We start from the raw sequence: 5,686 nt of genomic DNA on the forward strand, positions 1-5,686 counted from the left end.
CGCCCACACGCGCCCCTGCAGCCCACCTACCCCCGCAGGGCGCGCCCGCTCACCCGCAGCGCGCCGCCCTCCCGCTGGCTCTCAGGTCCGGGTCCCCGCGCCGCTGGGAGCGGATCAGGGGCAAGAGGGAGCAGGGCGCCGGCAGGGGGCGCCGCGCGGGAGCGCCAGCGAGCGTCCCCGGGCCCGCCTCCGCGACGCCCCCGCCGAGCCGCCGGGAGGGGCCGCGGGCTGAGGGCCCGGACCCGCGGCGAGACGCCGGCTGGCTGCCCGCCAGCGCCGGGCGGCGAGACCCGAAAGCTGTCGTGGTGACTCGCGTGCTCCGTCAGCGCCAACTCTTACCTTTCTCCTGCCCCGCAGCAGTGCCGCGCTCAGTGAAGTTTCTGACACCCAAAAACACAGAGAACTCAATTTACAGGGTCTTGGGCCCGCTGAAAAAGAAAGAAGTCAATCAGTGGCAGGTGGAGGCTGGTGTTTCAGCCCACGGGGACCTGCTGCCAGGAGCAGGGAGGCGCTGCCTACCTGACAGCCCCCAGGCCACCTCAGTCTCTCCGATCCTCAGTCTGTCCATCTGCAAGGTAGGCATGAGGGTTTCAACCGCTCATTCCACCCTCAAGAGGATCTAGGCAATGAGTGCCAGAGCTCTTGGCACTTTACTGTGCCCCTCCTCTACTTAATAGTTTCCTGCCACCAATCTCAAGAGGGAAAGAGGGTGTAACAACCCTCCAAACCTCGGTGTTCTCGTCTGTAAAAGGAAACAAGCTCAGTAGCAACCTGATAAACTTCTTGTAAGTACTAATGGGGAGAATGCACTTCACACGTTGCTAACAGCCTGGCACACGGTTTGCTTATCACATAATGTGCCTTATCACATAATTTACAATACAGTTTAAATTAGCTTTACTGGGGTATATTTGCGTGTGTTTTGAGCGTACAATTTTGTCACATGTGTACACTCATGAAACCATCACCACCAAGGTAATGAACACACCCATCACCTCCCAAAATTTCTCGGTGTGCCTCTTTGTACTCACTCGCTGCATCGCTCGCCCCCACACACCCTCTCCAGGCAACCACTGATCTTCTTTCTATTACTGTACATTGGTTTGCATTTTCCGGAATTTTAAATAAATGGAATCATACAGTACAAACTCTCTTTTTTGTGTGGCTTCTTCCACTTGGCATAATCGTTTTGAGATTATTCAGTCGTTGCCTACCAAGAGTTCTTTTTTACTGCTTAGTAATATTCTTTACGGGGATACAGCACAATGTGTTTATCCAATCACCTATTGATGACATTTGGATTATTTCCATTGTTTGCCCGTTAGGAACAAAGCTGTTATGAGCGTTCGTGTGCAGGTCTTTGTATGGATATACATGCTTTCATTTCTCATGGGTATAAATATCTAGGAATGGAATAACTGGGTCCTGTTTTAGGTGTATATTTAACGTGTTAAGAAAGGGCCAAATTGCCTTCCAAAATGGTTGTGCCTTTCCATTCCTACCGGCAGCATATGAATTTCAGTTGCTCTGCATCCTCACCAACATTTGGAGTGATCAGTCTTTTGAATTTTAGCCATTTGAATAGGTTTGTAGTGTTATCTCATTGTGGGTTTGTCTTCCATTTCACTAGTGACTAAAGATGTTAAAAGTCTTTTCATGAACTTGTCATCAGTAAATCCTCCTGGCAAAGTGTCTCTTCAAGTCTTTAGCCTATTTTAAAAACTGGTGGGTTTTTTCCTTGTTATTGAGTTTTAAGAGCTGTTTATATATCCTGGCTGGGCCCAGTGACGCATGCCTGCTGTCCCAGCTACTCTGGACGCTGAGCAGGAAGAATTGCTTAAGCCTGGGATTTCAGGTCCAGCATGGGCAACACAGAAGACTCCAATTCTAAAATTTAAAAAAAAAATTGTAGAGTTGTTTATATATTGTGGATACAAATCTTCTATCAGATATGTGATTGGCAAATATGGTTTCCCAGTATAGGCTTATCTTTTTATTCTTTTTACTCTCTTAACAGTGTTTTTCCAAAAGCAGAGGTCCTTCAGCCAGGTCCCCTGGTGCACACTTGTAGTCCCAGCTACTCAGGAGGCTGAGGCTGAGGCAGGAAGATCGCCTGAGGCCAGAAGTTGGAAGCGGGAGTGTGTTATAATTGGGCCTGTGAATAGCTGCTGTACTCAAGCCTGGGCAACATAGCCAGAACCTGTCTCTTAAAAAGAAAAAAAGGTACACCTTCTTAATTTTTCTAAAGTTGGATTTGTTATTTTTCTTCTATGGCTCGTGCTTTTGGTGTCATATCTACTAAGTTATTGCCCGACACAAGGCCCCAAACACTTTATCCTATGTTTTCTTCTAGAAATTTTATAGTTCTAGAGTTTACATTTAGGTTTATAATCTCTTTTGACTTGATTTTTGTATGTGGTGTGAAATATAGTTTGAAGTTCTTTTGTTGTTTTGTTGCATAGATATATAGTTGCCCCCATACTTTTTGTTGAAAACACTATCCTGCCTCCACTGATTGATTACCCTTGCATCTTTTCAAAAAATCATTTGCTCAAGTATGTGAGAATCTAGTTCTAAACTCTCCTTCAGTTTCATTGATATATTTGTCTGTCTTGCCGCTAATACCGCACTGTCTGGATTACTCTCCCTTTGTGATAAATCTTGAAATCAGGCAGTTTCAGCCCTTGACTTGCCCTTCTTTTTTAGTATTGATCTTGCTAGTCTAGGTTCCTTGCATTTCCATATGAATGTTAGAATCACCTTGTCAGATTTCAACAAAAAGCCACTGAGATTTTGATAAAGATTGCATTGAATCTATAGGTCAGCTTGTGAAGAACTTATATCAAAACAAAATCAAATTTTACATTCCATGAACACTTTATTTCAGTCCTTTTTAATGTCTCAATTTAATGTAGTTTAATTTTATAGTTTTTAAGATATGGATCTTGTTCACCTTTCTGGGATTTATTCCTAAATATTTCATATTTTTGATGTTATTGAATACTATTTTTATATGGCAATTTCTGGTTATTCATTGGTATTATATAGAAATAGAATTAATTTTTGTATATTGATCATATGTCTTGAAACTTTGCTAAATTCATTTAATACCTTTAGTAGAGCTTTTTGTAGATTCCTTTAGATTTTCTACTGATGAACATACAATCTGCAAATACACAGTTTTTCTTCCTCTCCAATCTGGATGTTGTTGTTTATTTTTTCCTTGCCTTTATGCACTGGCTAGAATCTCTAGTACAATGTTGAATAGAAGTGGTAACAGCAGACATCTTTGTTTAGTTCCTCATCTTGGGAGAAAACTTTCAATCTTTGGCTTTTAAATGTGATGTCAGCTATAGGCTTTTTCTAAATACCCCTTGTCATGTTGAGGAAGGGATTTTCTATGCCTATTTGGCTGAGGGTTTTTATCTATAATGGATGTTGAATTTTGTCAATGCTTTTTCTGCATATGTTGTTTCTTTTTAGTCTGTTAATATAATGGTTAATTTTCAAGTGTTAAACTAAACTCACATTCCTAGGACAATGTATTGACCATGGTTGTTGGTTTTGGTTTGCTAATATTTTGTTGAGAGTTAATGCATCTGTGTTATGAAGTGTATTGGTCTGTAGTTTTCCTCTAATGCCTTTGTCTAGTCCTGGTATCACAGTAATGCTGGCCTCATAGAATAGAAAGTATTCCCTCCTGTTTGATTTTCTGGAAGAGTCTGAGTGAAATTCACATTACATGTTCCTTAACTGTTTAGTAGATTTGCCTAGTGAAATCGGCTGGGCCTGGAGTTTTCTTTGTGGGAAAGTTTTTGGGTTTTGGGTTTTGGTGGGTTTTTTTGTTTTTGCTTTTGTTTTTGTTTGTTTTGTTTTGTTTTTTAAGACAAAGTTTCCCTCTGGTTCCCCAGGCTAGAGTGCAATGACGCAATCTCGGCTCACTGCAACCTCCACCTCCAAGGTTCAAGGGATTCTCCTGCCTCAGCCTCCCATGTAGCTAGGATTACAGGCACCCGCTACCACACCTGGCTAATTTTTTGTATTTTTAGTAAAGACAGGGTTCCACCATGTTGGCCAGGCTGGTCTCAAACTGCTGATCTCAGGTGATCCACCCACCTCAGTCTCCCAAAGTGCTGGGATTACAGGCGTGAGCCAGTGCACCTGGGCTTGTTTTTTTGAAATAGGATTCTTGCTATGTTGCCCAGGCTGGAGTACAGTGGTGCTATCACAGCTCACTGCAGCCTCAACCTCCCGGGCTCAAATGATCCTCCCATTTCAGCCTCCTGAATAGCTGGGACCACAGGCATGCACCACCATGCCTGGCTAAATTTTTCATTATTTATAGAGACGAGGTCTCACCATATTGCTCAAGCTGTTCTCAAACTCCTGGGCCCAAGCAGTCCTCCTGCCATAGCCTCCCAAAATGTTGTGATTACAGGCATGAGTCACTGTGTCCAGCTTGAGGTGACTACAAATTTATTGTCTTTAATATAGGGATTTTCAGGTTTAAATTTCTTATTGGTAGTTGTATCTATCAAGAAATTTGCCTATTTAATTTTTATGGGCATAAAGTTGTTCATAGAATTCCTGTGTTATTCTTTTACTATCTATAAAATTTGTAGTGATGTCACCTCTCATTCCTGATATTGGTCATTTGTATCCCCTCTCTCTCTCTCTCTCTCTCTCTCTCTCTCTCACACACACACAGCTAATCTGGCTAAAGTTTAATCAACTTCACTGATCTCAAAAAAGATCTCCGCTGATTTTCTGTGTTCAATTTCCTTGATTTCTACTCTAATCTTTATTATTTTCTTCCTTCTATTTACTTTGAGTTTCATTTGCTTGTTTTCCTCTATTTTTTTTTTTTTTTTTTTGAGTCAGAGTTTTGCTCTTTTGCCCAGGCTGGAGTGAAGTGGTGCGATCTTGGCTCACTGCAACCTCCATCCCCACAGCCCCCTCCCTGGGTTTAAGTGATTCTCCTGCCTCAGCCTCCCCAGTAGCTGGGATTACAAGCACCTGCCACCATACCTATCTAATTTTTGTATTTTTAGTAGAGACAGGGTTGGCTGGGCATGGTGGCTCACGCCTATAATCCAAGCACTTTGGAGGCCAAGGCGGTGGGGGGGGATCACCTGAGGTCAGGAGTTCAAGACCAGCCTGACTAACATGGTTAAACCCTATCTTAATAAATAAATAAATAAAAAGAGACAGGGTTTTGCCATGTTGGCCAGGCTGGTCTCAAACTCTTGACCTCAGGTGATCCACCCACCTCAGCCTCCCAAATTTCCCCTAATTTTTTAAGGTAATAGCTGAGGTCATTCATTTAAGACTTTTTCTTTTTTCTAAAATAGATAACTACTGCTATAAATTTCTCTGTAAGTACTACTTTAGCTGCATCCCACAAGTTTTGATATATTGGATTTACATTTTAATTCAGTTAAAAATGTCTTTTAATTCCCCTTTTGCTTTCTCTTTGACTCGTGGGTTATTTAGAAGTATACAATCTGATTTTCAAATATTCAGGGATTTTCCCAATTACTTTCTGTTACCAATTTCCAATTTTAATGCATATAGTCAGAGAACAAGATTTATATGAATTGAATGTCTTCAGGTTTTTGAGACTTGTTTTATGGCCCAGAAGATGATCGATCTTGGTAAATGTTCTGTATTTTGTTTGTTGTTTGGT

The 5,686-nt window shown here is 42.0% G+C and overlaps 1 protein-coding gene across 8 annotated transcripts in view; it reads right to left on the reverse strand.

The window, feature by feature from the left end:
- Positions 1–674, reverse strand: part of SCN8A (sodium voltage-gated channel alpha subunit 8) — a 211,908-nt gene extending 211,234 nt beyond the window's left edge. For 7 of the 8 annotated variants that reach the window (XM_032284637.1, XM_032284579.1, XM_032284605.1 and 4 more), the window contains exon 1: positions 54–147. The gene's annotated coding sequence lies outside the window, so the exon portion shown is untranslated. Of the gene's footprint in view, positions 1–53; positions 148–339; positions 429–519 lie in introns of those variants that run through there. The other variant, XM_032284596.1, reaches the window with a different exon arrangement.
- Positions 675–5,686: the final 5,012 nt, after the last annotated feature.

This window comes from Sapajus apella, unplaced genomic scaffold, assembly GCF_009761245.1.
Source record: "Sapajus apella isolate SASKATOON/1434 unplaced genomic scaffold, GSC_monkey_1.0 scaffold2, whole genome shotgun sequence".
In the NCBI taxonomy this organism is placed as follows: Eukaryota; Metazoa; Chordata; class Mammalia; order Primates; family Cebidae; genus Sapajus; species Sapajus apella.